The 15,570-nt window shown below is 38.9% G+C and overlaps 1 long non-coding RNA gene across 1 annotated transcript in view; it reads left to right on the forward strand.

Annotated features, from left to right (window-relative positions):
• The window catches only part of LOC104911682, a 29,593-nt gene extending 14,067 nt beyond the window's left edge, over positions 1-15,526 (forward strand). The window contains exons 4-6 of the long non-coding RNA XR_794118.3: positions 4,005-4,104; positions 10,629-10,787; positions 15,193-15,526. This is a non-coding gene — a long non-coding RNA (uncharacterized LOC104911682). The remainder of the gene's footprint in view (positions 1-4,004; positions 4,105-10,628; positions 10,788-15,192) is intronic.
• Positions 15,527-15,570: the final 44 nt, after the last annotated feature.

A 15,570-nucleotide genomic window follows, 5' to 3' on the forward strand; every position in this document is an offset into this window, starting at 1 on the left:
ATATTGTGGCAGATATGGCTAAACTGAGAGCTGTCAGAATTTAGAGTGATATGCTAAAGAGGTTTTTTTTTTGCAAAACTTGGATCAGATTTCTGGCTTGTGTTTGCAATTATTTGAATCTGAAATTTTGATCTGCATTTCCCTGCAGTAGGAATGAAGAAAAGTGACTTAAATAAATTAAGATTTCATTGTCCAGTCTAAATATTGTCTGAAACAGAATCTCTTCTTGCTGTTTAAAGTTACTCTAATTTTATACATTATTTGGGGAAAACAACCAAAAATAAAAGAACCTAACACATTTCATTAGCTTTTTCTCTAGATTTGGCAATGGGTATTGTCTGCCCTAGCAGAACCTCTGCTGCATTGGTAATGTTTGCTAGGAAATGCTCAATCTTGTAGTTGGTAGCTAATTTGGCACTTCACTCTCTTCAGATTTAGAGTGGTTGTTTGTTATTTATGTTACCAGTGACTGGTTTAATAATTTGGCAACTTGAACAAATACAAAACCATACATCCAATATGAAATTAAAATAAAGGTATAAAAACTGAAACAATGGAACTTTGAACAAAATGTAACGTTCAGATTAAAAAGTTGAAAAATGCCTTGAAACAGTGACATTTGAATGAACTAGTATTTTTAGTTAGAAAGTACCTCCAGTGAGCTTGATAGCCATATTTTTTTAGTTATCCAAATGTAACAGTGTTATGTGATAGAAGATGAGATCAGCTATTCAGGTTCAACTGGCTGTGGATAAACCTTATGCTTACTGATATTTCCTAAATTTCCTTTGTACAACTTGCACTGCAAAGGTGACTGGTACTGATTTAAGACAGGTAACAATGCAATAAGCTGTGAAAGGTCTGCTCTCTCTTTTCCTGTGATTTAAACAAATTTACAATTCTTATGCTGGGTAAGCTGGTGATTATTGCTGTACAATAAGGAATGTGGAAAAATAAATGCAGGATGAGTGAGTATGGGCATTTGAAAAGAATGACATTAGCATCTTTTAGGAATAATTTTGTTTCAAAAACAAGGGGTTTGTTTTTAAGGCATATTAGGACTGGTTTATTATTTAAATTATGTATTTATGAGGCAAACCAAATGTGCCTAGTAAGCTGAAAAAAATTGTTTAATTCAACACACAGTGATCACTGAAATAGTTTGTGATGCAGCCCCTTTGTAACTCCTGATTACTTTTTTTCTGACTAACATTATGAGGAGCATACAGGCTGCTAATTATCTCATACAGCTACACAAGCAAACTAAACTTCACAGTGCTTTGAAGAAACTGCAGTTCATATTTTTTATTTGGTGTTTGTAGTAGTAATGACCATATTATTACTGCTTTCAGTCTAGGAGGGACTGGTTCAAAGGCCAAGGAAGCTGCTGAAATAAGTACTGATGGTTTTCGGTATCGTATCAAATTGCAAGCATACAAAGTGGTTGCATTTGATTTAGTCAAGTCATCACATTTCTAATGTCACAGTAATTATACTGTGCTATTAAGTTTGACCTCTTTGAACGCTGGAGATGAATTTGAAATTGCCAAATATTCAGATACTTGTATTTATGAAATGCTGTAAAAATCTGAAATAGAATGATCCTAGTAAGCAGAGAATTGGGTGAGACTAGAAAAGTGAGAATTACTAGTGAAGTGAGAAGACAGAGTTGAGGTTCAGAAATAAGAGGAAAAAATACCACCTATTGAGGCCTAAAGTAAGCTGAATTTCATGAACTAGAAGAGATAGATACAAGAAACATTCATCTGGGCCCATTAAATCAGATTTCTGGGAGCAGGCCAACATATTTTGTTCAAATTTTGAGTATCCTTCAAGGGTAAGATAGAGTAATGGCACAGAGCTAATCTGGCGGAAGACCCTTTTTTTAGTACTAGAAAATGCATTTTTAATCAGGCATCAATGGGTATGTAACTGGATAATGGTGAGCAAGGGAATGATATGAAACTGTTCCTGACCTCTGTGCTCACCTTACTGAACAGTAGCAGCTGCCAGGCCCCAGTGCTCAGGTGTTCTGCTCTGTGGGGAGCAGCAGGCATACTGCTAAAGGGTTCAAGCCAAGAGGGTTCCCACCTTTCCACAGGTTGTTTCAGAGTTCTCCATGGTTAGGAAGCTTCTATCAACCTCCAAGCGTCTTTTCAACCCCCCCAAGTGTGGGAGCAGATGGCAGCAATGCCTGGGACAGCACAAAGATATGTTTCTTGGCAAACCTAAAACCATGTGCCTGTGCTGAGCAGTAGGCAGCTTCTGTCGCATGAGTAACCCATCACAAAAAAGCAAGATTGTCCTTCTTCCTGCAACTATTCCAGTCTAACATTTCTCCTCTGAATGATAATTTTGAATGTACCAGTAAGGCTGCTATGTCTTTCACCTTTTTTCCTCCAGTCTCTTCTGTTTGCTAAGTCTTGTGCTTTTATTCTTTCTGTACTGTTACATGTAAGGAATTACATAAATTTCTCTTCGTTTCCATCCATGTGAGGGAGGACAGCAGGGAGGAATAGGCCACGGCTACTTTAGGAAAAAAAGTGGGCTAAGATGATCAAGGATTGACAAACCAGCCTTGTTGACAACCCTATCTAACAGAAACAGCTATCAGCTGTTTTGACGGGAGCCCTGATAAGAATAAAGAAATAGTAACTCTGCTCCGACCAGCTATGCTGCCTCAAGTAACTTTTTCTCAGCCAGCAATTATCTGCCTTACGGTGACTCTCTTTTCTAGTCAATTTTTCAGCTGATGGAGCCATAACTTCTTTCTTTTGCCCCCACCATTAATCTTCTGTAAGTTGGTTAAATGTTTTCTGAATCTCTCAGGAAATGCTCTCTACACTATCCCCCCCTATACATATTCTAAGCCGACATCCTCTGTGAGGACTGCAGCCAGTTAGCCAGACACAAACTTTTCCTGAAGCCTGCTTGGCCATCATTAATCAAGCTGCTCAAATAGCTTGCTTTGTTTTACAGTGAACTTCAGTTAAAGTGGGTGTAATTTCCTGTCGCATCTCCAGGCTCTCTCATTAACAGTGACATGATCTGGGGCTTCTGGTTGCCCAGGTTGGTGATGTACAGCATGTGTTATGAAAGGCATCTTGAAGGAAGCATCACCCTGTTCCTCAGCTTAGCCCCGTATGAATGGCACACTGCAAGTGGGGATGCTTTTCCACATGAAATGAAATTTCCTGACAGCTATGGGGATTCAGGGTGTTCCATTTATGCCCATGCGTGCACAAGCACCTCATGAGCAAATACACTCTCTTGGAAAGGTGCTTCTACTCACCGCCTTCTTCTGATGGCTCTGGTGATGGCACAGTCTATGAGGAATGCTACGAAAGTAAAGCCTATTTTATACTGTTGGCCCACAGTGTCAGAGGTGGATATTGGTGGCAATGATAGTAGAGGTTGAACCTTCCCACCAATATTCGATTGCATTTTATTGCTGTGTGACAGATCGCAGCGAAGGGGCAGTCTGACATGGAATGTGCATGAAGCAAAGGTGTGTCATTGGATTTTTCCATGCAAAAAAATGACACCCGTTGACATTCATCAACACTTTCTGGAAACGGAACAGTGAGGCAGTAGGTGGTGTGTTTCAGCACTGGCAACAGCAACAGTGCGTCACCTCCACTGGAACAGATTTTATGAACATTGCATGTAGGCTGTTGTTCATTGCTGGTCAAAATACGTAGCTACCGGCAGTGACTGTGCTCAGAAGTAGTGTTCATTAGCTGAGAACTTTCTCTATCAAATAGTGTTATTGTTGTACTCTTTGTGTATGTTATAATTTCCACGGAAATAAATAGGAGGCGTTTTTTTTCAGAGTGATCTACGTATTTCTACGTTTCACTTAGAGCTGTATTAACACTCTAGTGGGGGGATATGATGAAAAAATAGTTAAATCACTGGGAAAAATGAACCTTCACCTTTAATTTGTAACAAATCTTGTCTGGGAAGGGAGCCTTGAGTGACATCAGCTTCTCTTTTACCACTAGCTGAGACAGAAGAAGCAAACTGTGCTGGAAGGACTCACATCAGCCCCAGCTTTTACCCATGGGATTTCTGATTTGCTGGAGTGTCCAAGTGTTTTATGTGGTGGGTCATCCTGATACAGATCTCTTGCTTCAATATTGAATATTTGCTGAAGCCAGTGACAGAAATTGCCTGCAACAGGAAGCCAAGTATATCCTGTTCGTGATGTGTCCTATTTACCCAGTGAACATTCAATTATCTAAGCAAAACAAAACAAGCTTCTCAGGAGAAATAAAAGCATCTATGACATAGTATGTGGTAAGATGAGAATGTGAGAAGGCAGCATTCACATCTGATTAGTATGTAAACCTAAATCTTCAGTATCCTGGACATGTCCTGTTGTTCCTTGTTGTGCTTGTGTGAAAAGAGAACAGACACAATATCTTCAAAAGTAACCCTTAATTTGCATTTTCTGGGTCCTAAAAGCACAGGTTTCTCATTCAAATGTAGGGAATGTCTAATTTGAGATATCCAAGATTTTACTTTTTCTTTCTCTCTCTATTTTTTATTTATTTATTTATTTTTTGTTAAGGCATTCTAAGCCTTTTCCACAGTTTTATCATGAGTACTTTTTTCAAATAAGCTTTTTTAAAATTCAAGTGCTTCATCAAACTGTATCTATCTAGCCCTGTTTAATATAATCAAGTTATTTATTTTGGTAAAACTGAAAATTTAATAACTTTTTTAGTCAATGAGCTGTTTCTGTGACCTATGGATTTTTTTCTACATTCTTTTGTGCAGTGCAATTCCTTGTAATGCATTTTATTTAGTTCGTTATCAAATCTGTCCAATTTATCATCCTGTAATCTCAGTGCTTAAGTTTAGCATTGCTGCTAACATAGTGTACTACTGTTGTTTCAATATTGAACAAATCTGTCAAAAGAACTGTGGGATCATCTTTTATTTTAAAATAATAATAAAAGAAGGTTAGGATTTGGCTTACGAGAGTCCATATAGTTTGGTTACTTTTTTTTTTTTTTTTTTTTTTTTTTTTTTTGCTGTTGTTTCATTTTGGGTAAAAATGCATTAAGGGCTGAAAAAATGAAATACTATCACACCATCAGAATGAGTGCTCTTTAAACCCATTCAGGTTTTTTTGAAAGATGTTTGTTTTTTCATGTGAACAAAAATGTAGCATATGAGGATCTTTATTTCTGTAGGCAAAGAATTATTTGTGATTAACAGCAGTTGAAGCAAAACTAAAGGAGTAATCATGTAATATTTAAGGCAGGAAAATATACTTGTAAATCTTGAAAACTTTTTTTTTTCATTATGCACTGTGTTTTCAAGATATAAGTCTGTTCAAATATGGAGTATTTAAAATTCAGTTTCTGTAACCTTTCACATTCCTCAAAAATTCCTCCTTCTGAAAGTTATCAAACGTGTCAGATTTCTGCATTTTTGGATGTTTGGCAGGCAGCTTTAAAAAAAAGAAAAGAAAAAGGAGATTATGCTGATCTGTAGCATCTTCCAAAGTAATTATGTGTATTTTATATCCTTTAATAACTGGCAGAACTTTTATGATAGCCTCATGAGTGATAATGCTGCAGTGAGAAATTCCTATGTGTGCAAGGTCTTGTAGAGCCGGAGCATGAACATTCAGCTTTTGAACAGGGGCTGCAGGTGAGGTTGGCTGAAGGCTGTGTGAGGCTGTCAGAGTTGCTCTGCTGGTGTCAGGGGAGACTGAGAGAAGACAGATGGGAACTTCTAGCCAAAGCTGATACCCCATCCTCCTCCTGCGTGGCAGTAGGCTCTGCCAGCCCGACCCACTGGAGACATACTTTGGCTCTCTATCTCTTCCAATGGCAAGGAATGGTCTTGCCCTGGACAAGCCTCATCAGAATTTCATTCTGTCTGAGCTGATAAGGAGCTTCCAGTTGACTATGCCTGCAAAGAAAACTTTAAAAGAGGTGCAAAGAGCGGAAAAGTTGGAGGGATAACTCTTCCTGAGCTGAGGGGCAGGGTTCTCATCAGCACTGGCTGCATCTGGATGCCTTGGATGACATCAGTGAGGCTGGGGTTGGCTGCTGGAGGCTGAGCAGCCTCCCTGGGGTAGCCAACCTCCAGTCAGATCAAATGGGGAAAGAAGTGGTCGGCTGAGATGTGTGAGGAGGGATTCGGAGAGAAGGGTGCAAGGTTGTAAATGCTTCATCTGTGCACAGGTGTGTGATGTTTCTGCTGCTTTGCTGGTTGTGCTGGAGCTTCACTGGCACTGCTGGGGATGGTCCCCACACCCACTCTGCTTTCTGTAGCCTTTGCTTTGTTCCTGAGGTTTTTTTCTTTGTGCTTAACTGCTTATCAAATCCACAAGTGTGCAAGCTCTCTATATGGAAAGTGTAGTACTGTTTGCATCAGAAGATTTTGTATACTAAAATCCAGTAAATACTGGCTAAGCATATGTAATTTATAATAATTATTCATCAGCTGGTCATTTGAAAGCCAGAACATTGGTACTATGTGCTTGATGCCTGAAGCTGCTCAATTTAAACCATTATTAATAATGTTCTCGTGGCTTTTTCTTTTACTTCCCATAATGGCCGGATACTGTGCTGAACATCAAAGGAATTTTGGTTTTAAAAGCAATGGTGAGCGCTATGCATTGCATTTGCTCCCCTTTGATCACCATCCGCAGCACAAATAAATCTCATTAATCAATATTTTCTCTATTTCCTCCCTGCCTTTCTCTCAGTGCCAGAGATCTGTTTCCGATTTGCTATGCTTTGTTTTAAATGAAGGGAAGATTTCTATGGCTATCTTCTGTCTAAAAGGTAAATTTCTCATTACTTTAGGAATGAAACCATATCTGTTATAAGCAGGGCTTGATCTAAGCCTTCTCAGCTTGAATGTCAAAGTGGGAATATTGAAGCAATTAGAACAGACATAAGTCTGTGAGCAATCCATTGGCCAGGATTCATTCACATAAAATATTTGGTGCATCCTTGCCAACTGAAGACAAATTAATAAAAGTCACAGTCTGTTCACAGACAATTCTTGAGAAAAGTGATAAATTTGCTGAACAAATTGTAACTTACTCATCCATTTCCAGTTGTGACCAGAAATTGCTATGAGCAACTGGAGTGCTTTCTGCACAGCCTCCGAGACAGCCCTTTTTCATTTTTTCCTAAACTGCTGTAGTTCTGTTCTTGGGCTCCACACACTAGCTGCTGTGGGGTGAAGAAATAACCAGGGAAGCAATATCAGTGTAGCTTGCAAATAGGTGTAAGGAGGAACTGAAGACCTTTAGATGAAAACCACTGTTGAAGACTCCAGTCATTAGCAATCTCCATCTCCACACTACCCAAATCATAACTTTACTCATATGAAGTGCCCAGAAGAGGGATCCGTGGCTGCACTAAAACACAGCCTGTGAGAGCTGAGCATAGCAGGGAGATTAAAATTGTGGACTGACATCTGCAGAATTAGTTTTGGGGATGGGGAGTGCACAGTGACTAAAATACAACGTGTTTAAGTAAGTTGAATCAGTGCTAGTTTCAGAAGTGCTCCTTTTGTGATCTCTACCATGTTTTAGCTGTAAGGCTCTGACCATTTCTTCAGTATTTCAAGTGTATTACCTGTTTCAAGATCTCAGTGTAAAACATGGAACAACTTTGCCTCTGCATTACAAACACTTGGGGTCTCTTTTTTAATTCTTCTTTTTTTCCCCTGTATGTTTTATATTTGTCTTCAGTTTCTTTGTGCCAGACGTTTTGGTGCATCTGCTGCCACCAATGAATGGCTGTGACGGGAAAATCCAGCCCCTTGGGGGCAGAAGGAGAGAGAATGGATGATTAGTTTTCCATTCTATTGAACAAAGCTGGCTTCTGTTGCCATTTTTAACACTCCAGTATTACTGGAATTAATTTGATGCATCTGTTCCTGAATTACCTCCCATAGTTCTAGTCCTTACTAGACTTCCAAACCAGTGTTGATTTAGGCCTGTTTGTTCCAATCCATATTGCATTCCCATAAACTCTCTGCTATTTTAAAGCAGTTTAATTGCTTTTTAAATCCTTCAATATTAAAATTGCAATAAATTTCAAGCTTCATTATGTTATTAACCAAATGTCTATAGATTCTGTCTAGTGCTGTATAAAGTCTGGCACGTACCACCTTGTCATATTAAGTTATGAATGTTTGAGTTCCAGAGCCTGGTCAGGGACAATTTGATGGAAATTCCTAGCATGTAGCTGTCTTTCTTTGGGGATTCTACAAATCTCATCTTATCTTCAACCTGTTGACTTAAACAGTGTAAGTGTTGAGTGAATAAATGCCTTTAGTTATAAGTAATGTTTTCTTATAATTAACACTCTCAGGTAGCATTACATTGATAGACAGTTTCTTCGTCTTGAATTTGAAGTTTCTGTACTTAGAGCTATGGGTAGATAAATTGAATCATGTATTTTTGTTGATCTTGTAGAACGCATACAGTTTCATTTGGCTGGTGTCACTGTACGCAGGCAGATAGTAACAGAACAGGTGAGAATGGCTTAAACTAAAAAGGAGAGATTTAAATTAGATGTTAGGAGGAAATTTTTCCCTCAGAGGGTTTTGAGGCACTGACACTGCTGCCCAGGGAAGCTGTGGATGCCCCATTCCTGGAGGTGTTCAAGGCCAAGCTTGATGGAGCCCTGGGCAGCCTGAGCTGGTGGGTGGCAGTCCTATCCGTGGGAGGGTGTTGAAACTGAATAAGCTTTAAGGTCCTTTCCAATCCACTCCAAGCTATTTTATGATTAAGTGATTGTATGACTACCTCACCCTCTTTGAGTTTCTGGATTTGTGTCTCCTCTTGTTTCTTATGTGTGGACTAATTCTGAAACAGAAGTAGCAAAATGGGAGAGAAGTGGATTGTAGAGATGGATTACAGAGGCTCCACTGAAACTCCCATTCGAAGCAAAGGGATCCTATTAAGAATCAGTCTTTAAACATGCCAGTGGGAGATCCATGCTTTCCATCTGCTTCAGGTTAAATCAAATTAGCTTTCTAGTCACTATTTCTCCCTCCCCCTTCCCTTTCTTCTGCCCCAGGAAACGGAGCTGAAAGCACAGCAGCAGACATAAAAACTTTCCCTATGTCCAGACAGGGACATACATTTAGAACTGCATTATATTACACTTCCTAGGGCCTTGAGAGGCCAATACCATCACCAGGAATAGCTGTAGTAGAGCATCTCTGGTCATGCTCTGGTCATATTCCCTCAATCTCTTTCAGACAGGGAACCAAAGGAAAAGAGGTACCAAGCTACTGCAGAGATCCCTTGCTGCCTGAGGAAGTCAGCTGCTAGTGAACCTGTGTGCATGGGCGATTTACACTGCCAGAATTAGTGTAGATCTGACATGCTGAGTAGTTTTTCAGTAGGCTGCCCACATCAGGAAATGAAAGAGCAAGAAGTTCAGGGGCAAGAGGTTCATTTTAGGCCGGAAACTGGTAACAAAATGTAGGTTTGGTGTATACCTTTTTTTTACATTTGTTTGAAGTCTGGCTAATTTTTCGTGCTTGCTACAATTTGTTAAGAATCCATTCAAGACTCACTTTTCCCTCTAAAACTGAAGGTAAATCTGACCTTTTTACAGTGTCAAAAACATTTTGAATATTCAGTGATTAGGCTGTTTAATGACAGGAAGCATGTAGCTTATTTAAAAAAACAAAACAAAACCAGATAATGAAAGACAATAGTTAATGACTTAATCTGCTTCAGTTCTAAAACCTGATATATTGAAATGAAACATAGCATGTATCCATTTTAAGGTGTCTTGCTTTGTTTTTTGTTTGTTTGTATTGCTTTCCCTTCATATGCAGATAGGGACAATAATCTCAATGAACAAACTATTGCAATGAAAGCACTCATTCCACAAGCACATCAGCTCATCCATTTTAGGGAATAAACACCTCAGACTTAAAATGTGTTTTAAGTGTCAACCACTTGAGTAAGAGTTCTAGATGAGCATTTCTACTCTCTGTCCCATCCCTAAAGTAGACTGGACTGTTTCTGCATTGCACTGATTTTAGGCCGCTGATTTTGTGGGAAAGGTGTGGTGTTGTTAATCCTTCTGATTTTGTTGGGGGAAAATACAGTGAATAATGTGAAGCAACTTTGGTGGTCAAACTTCTTCCTTCTGAATGTCATTCTGGTTGGTTAAAGATTCTTCTCTGGAATTGTTACAAATGAAAATGGTGGAAGTTGGAGATGATGTGCTTGGGTTTTATCCTGTTTCTGACTATTCCATAAACAAACAAATATTTCCTCAAACATTGTGAATACCCTCTGCTGGAGGAATGTTGGGAGATAGGATCATGGTCTTTTGTTTTGGCATAATCTAGGGTAGATATGGGACTACTCAGCAGAAAAATGTATTTCATTCACGCTTTTTGTGCGTGTAAACCCAAGTGAAATTCATCAATTTTTCTTTCATATGTAAAACATTGCAAAACTACTTCCCTTTGAGGAGGCAGTAGCCTTCTACCCTAGATCAGGAGGCTTAACTTCGATCAGAAGGCTCAATATCATACTTCAGTATGTGCAGAATTTCTTTTTTTCAAATTCACCCCTCTGACATGATATTTTTCATATCTTCTTTCCTTCTCTATAGCTCCAGAAGAGATTTCATTGCTGCATGGCTGAATCATCTCCATTCTGCCTTTACTTCCCATAGCTGGAGGGGCTCCCTATTGGCTGTGATGTCTGCTTTTCACTGAGGGCTTTTGACACACTCTTCATAGGTCCACTATGGCATAGAGGCATGAGTGATGTAAGTACAGAAACTGCAGACTATGTAAGGGGTATAAGAGCCTATCCTGGTACAAGCAAGTAAGCCCTCAATGCATCTATGAGAGAAAGAAAAGCAAGTTCTGCCCCCAGACCTAGCTCTCAGCTCTTGTCATTTTCAAACACTTTCAAATTACCTTGCACCCTTGTGCCCACGAATACTAGACATCAGAGTGGTATTGGACAGAGCAGGGAGATTAACCTCCTTTTTTTGGGAAGTCAGTGACTATGCAAGATACAAATGAAGCAGAATGAGATTGAAAACTCAGTTACCTCTTTCTTTCTTTTTTTTTTTCTTCTTCCACTTTTTTTTTTTTAATTTATTTTTATGTATGAGTGTATTCTTGTTATTTAGAAGCAGCTGTTTCATTTTGTCAACAAATAGAAAATGTGCAGACTGTAAGAATTTTTCTCAAGTGCCCAGGGAGTTTAAGAAAAATAGTCCCATCAACTTTCAGTGAACTTGTTCTGCTCAGTCCTAGAAACATTTTGGATATTTTTTCCTCTAAGAAACAGTCCAAAAATTTCCATATCATGCTCAGTGGAAACACTGTTCATGTTTTCTTTACTGTTTCTACACTTTGTGGAATTGATCTGGTGTGAAATTAAATCTGTTTCCTTCTTTGTCCCTGTCCTTGTCCTTGCCAGTTCTTCTTGCCATTTCTCCTCTAGCCAAAGTCTGAATTACAGTGAAAACAAGGCAGCCACTTGCATCTGCAGGAGGAAAAATACAGATTCAGTCTTGCATTTTAGGAAAACTTATTCTTGTCTTTATGGAGGAGATCACGAATAACATTTAATTTCTTCTTCAGCCAATTGTTCTACCTGGGAAGATGAACTGCATACTTTATTTCCCATTTTCTCTGGTTGTTGCTAGTGAAAGAGGAAAACAAAGCAGTAAACACAGTGGGACTGCAAAAGCACTCTGGAGTGCCAGGAAGTGCAGGGAAGCTACAGATGGAAGTGTCCTCTCTAATTGTGGTTTACAATTATTCTCTTTATGCGTGACTGTACTGACAAGGAGCCCTTGCCATAGAGCAGTGTTGGTGAGTCCATCTGTAGTGTTGTCCTCGGTGAGGGCTGTGACAATATGCATTGCCTCTTGGCTGGGATTTTCTGCCTGTTTTGCTGGCCCATACAGCCATGCAGTCTGAATTGGGTCTGCTTCACTTGTGTTATTTCTGATTTATCTCTGCGTAAACTAAATCATAGGGATGCTAAATTCATCCAGCAGTTCATTTGCTTTACATTAACTTAAATCATAGACAGAAAGCCCTGATTCCAAACCCACATAATCATAAATACAGTACTGTATTGTCTCTCATAGCTACTGACTGATGAGCTAGTATTGACTGTTGTGATACCTACTCTGCTTTTTGGATGATTAAGTGGGCTTGGGCATTCACTAAATTAAATCAAAACAAGCTAACTGTAGCACGTTGGCTTAGTAATTGGTTCCTTTTTCTTTTTGCTCCTTATATAGTCATTGGCGAGAGATAAGTTCACTCTTAGCATGTTTGAAGAAGCAGACCATGAAATCCTATCAAATCAAAGTAAGCTCTGGCTCTCATATCCTGATTTAGAGACCTAACCTAGAATGTGTGAACAATTAAGGAGGAACTTATCTGTGCTTCTAAAATACAAACCTTTTTAGCTAAGTGCATGTAGCTAACCAAGTTTGAAACTGGTAACAGATGGATGTCCAAACAAAAGGATGATATGAGGATCGCTCATAGTGGAAGCAAGCAGATTTTTTTTTTTCTCAAGCAGAAGGATTAATGTTTCAACTTCTTACAAGCTGAATTGTTTATTTAGAGATTTTTCAAAGTCTGCTGAAAGAAGATGGTTATCTTCAAAATTCCAGCCATTGAAATCTGTGGAGTTCTGTAGTTATCTGGTCCCATTTCTTATATGTTTGTGAGCTGGAAGGAAAGCAGGACTTGTCTGGGAGGGAGCTTGCACTGAAGTTTCAATGTCTTCTTCCGAGTTAGTTTTGCTCTTTGGATATGGAAATGATTTCCAGCCTATCAACAACTTTGTAGAATGACAACTTAAATGTATTTGAATTTTTATACACATAGAAGATTTTAAAGCATTTTTAATATAGTTAATTCAAGTGGTTAAAGAGTGAAAGGATGAGAAATGTAAACATTGTTGACACAAGCTGTTTTCTATTAATTAATTTAAGCATATCAAATGAATGCTGTTGCCAGCACTTAGCATGCTGTTCTCTTTCCCTAGAAGCTTGCATGCCAAGTACAACACAGGTTAGATGGTGGGAAAAACAATCAGTGGAATCAACTGTTAATCTAAACTTCTGCTCCTATGTACGTGTCTGGCATTGGCATACCTGTGAATAAATTTACAGGAGCAGCTAGTTTTTCTACTTAAACACAAGGAGCTCGACTGCTGAATTACTTCACTGAAGAGATCCACTAGGTGTATTTGGAGCTCTTGGGTGATAATGCTAAACAGACTCTCCTCACTGCTTTATGCCTTCTTGGATAACCAGTATTCAAAGACAAGGTTGCTGGCTGGGTGCTTGCAGTCTCGCTCCTTGGCATCCAGCCCTGGTATTCTTTCGTCTCAATTCTGCATAGCAGTTATCACACTGGCTCAGCACAGAGAAGGAGCAAAAACATTTTGCAAAAGTGCAAAGGAAGAAGTAGAATTAAGATAAACATTTACATAACTGGGAAAAATTACCCAGGAAGGACTGGAAATCTGATGACATTCTGTTTACCTAGTGCAGTGTTAAAACAGTTTGTGAGAGATACAAAACAGAACACTTTATATAAATCACTGTGAATGTAAGGACCTGTGAAGCGATTCAGCAAACACTAAAATTATCAAGCTGGCTCAGCATAATAGCTCTGACCTTCCTCAAGACAAAATTTTGCACAATACTTTAAAGCTCTTTTCAGAAGGGAAAATAAGATGTACAGCTTCATGTTAAGAAAAGAAATAATGTGGTCTATACACAATGCCTACAAACTTTGTCCATTCTAAACAAATCTAGGCCTTGGAATCCTCCAAAGAGAGATCTTTATGAGACTGAAGTTCATTCTTGTTCCATTTTTGTTAGGGTACTGTTAGTAACATTAGACAATCATTAGATGTATTTGTGCTTTTCACCTGTTTTAACCAGTAGAGACAAAGTTGTGCAAGAAGTCAGGCTTTACATTGACCAGCTCAGGTGTCTGCTTGACACAACCTGACTTCAGTGCCCCAGAACTTTGCATGCCTTTCCAAGAGATCAGACCTCATCTAAGAGGTGTATCCTGCTGAGGTATAAAGGATCTTTGTTCTTAGAAACAGAAGCTTTATTTGAAAACTACCATAGTATTTGGCTCCCCTTTCTGATGCTAATTTGAATTTTGCATGCCCCGCAATCAGATTATGTTCATGTTTTCTCCCAAAATTTCATTGCAAATGTAACCAGAATCTTTTCAAGAGTTAGCATTCAGTCACAGTATGGAAGGAGGAAATATGGAGATGGATATTTCTTTTTTTGGCCGTGTTAATCCAGCATCCTTCTTGATTTTAGCATTTTGTATGTGAAAGTGAGCATTAAACCAACCAGATAGCCAGCACTGGAAAGAGAAGTAGCTGAAGAAGCCTGGGAAAAATACACAAATGGGAGAGCTGAGCAAAAAAGAACTTGGAGAATTATTAATGCGTAGATAGATTAGAAATCCTTCCCCAAAGGGAATGGACCACAGCAACCACAGATTTCGCATTTTCAAAATAAAATACAGAAATCACTTCTTTAACCAAAGCTTCCCAATCATAACATAAGGCCATCATACTCATTAGAATAACATAACCACCCTCCTCGCTGCCTGGGAAGAGAGGGAGAAATAGTTTTATGCACACCCTAAATTTTATAATAAATACTGTATAAGAACATAAGCTAGATAACATATGTCATGATAAATAGAGTCTAGTCTACCAGGAGGCATTTATTAATAAAAACTACAGCAACAGCCAAAACAAACAGACCTCCACAGAGCTCAAGTTTCTGCTTCAAGTTTTTTATTTGCCAGGGTTGTCTAGAGTTCTGCACAGAGCGATGAGACATGTAGTAGTCAAATGATAAGTCAGAAGATGGATGCAAGCTACTCAGTTACACCAGAAGATATGGAGGAAAGAGTCTGGCACTAGATGAAATGAGAGAGAAGGAAAGGAAAGCTAATGATGCACAGTGACCACAGAAGTGTGAATACTGTGAAAGGGTTCCTGGGAGGAGAAAGGATTAGTTGCCTGAGTACTGGAGTTGATTTATTCACTTTTTGTGGGAAGGAGAACAAGCTGTAGATCTCACTCCACTGTCAGTTCTGAACAGATTTTGGACTTACATCCAAACACTGTGTTCTCTTTATTTGCAGTTTCTTTGTTTCTCTTATATGCCTACTTGCCCCAATGGCAGATGTATGCTCTTTGAGGATATACTGTTTGTGGATTTAACCAAGGAAAAAGATTCTGGTCTTTCTCAAGTCAATGGGAAGCTGCTTCTTGGGTCAGTATGTATGATCATTGTGGCGCAATGCCCGGCCTTGTTGCTGGTAGTAAAATGTAAATGCAGCTTTCTTCATCCTGTCTGTCAAAACAGCAATGCTCAGAGCACCAGGAGAATATCAGGGAATTCTGGGTGCTCTAAGCATGTTCATGTTCTATCTCACTTGATTTTATTTTGCTTAAGTATTTTAACCTTTGGAAGCATGTTGTATTTTCTTTTCTTTTCTTTTCTTTTCTTTTCTTTTCTT

The sequence above is a fragment of the Meleagris gallopavo genome, chromosome 1 (assembly GCF_000146605.3).
Source record: "Meleagris gallopavo isolate NT-WF06-2002-E0010 breed Aviagen turkey brand Nicholas breeding stock chromosome 1, Turkey_5.1, whole genome shotgun sequence".
In the NCBI taxonomy this organism is placed as follows: Eukaryota; Metazoa; Chordata; class Aves; order Galliformes; family Phasianidae; genus Meleagris; species Meleagris gallopavo.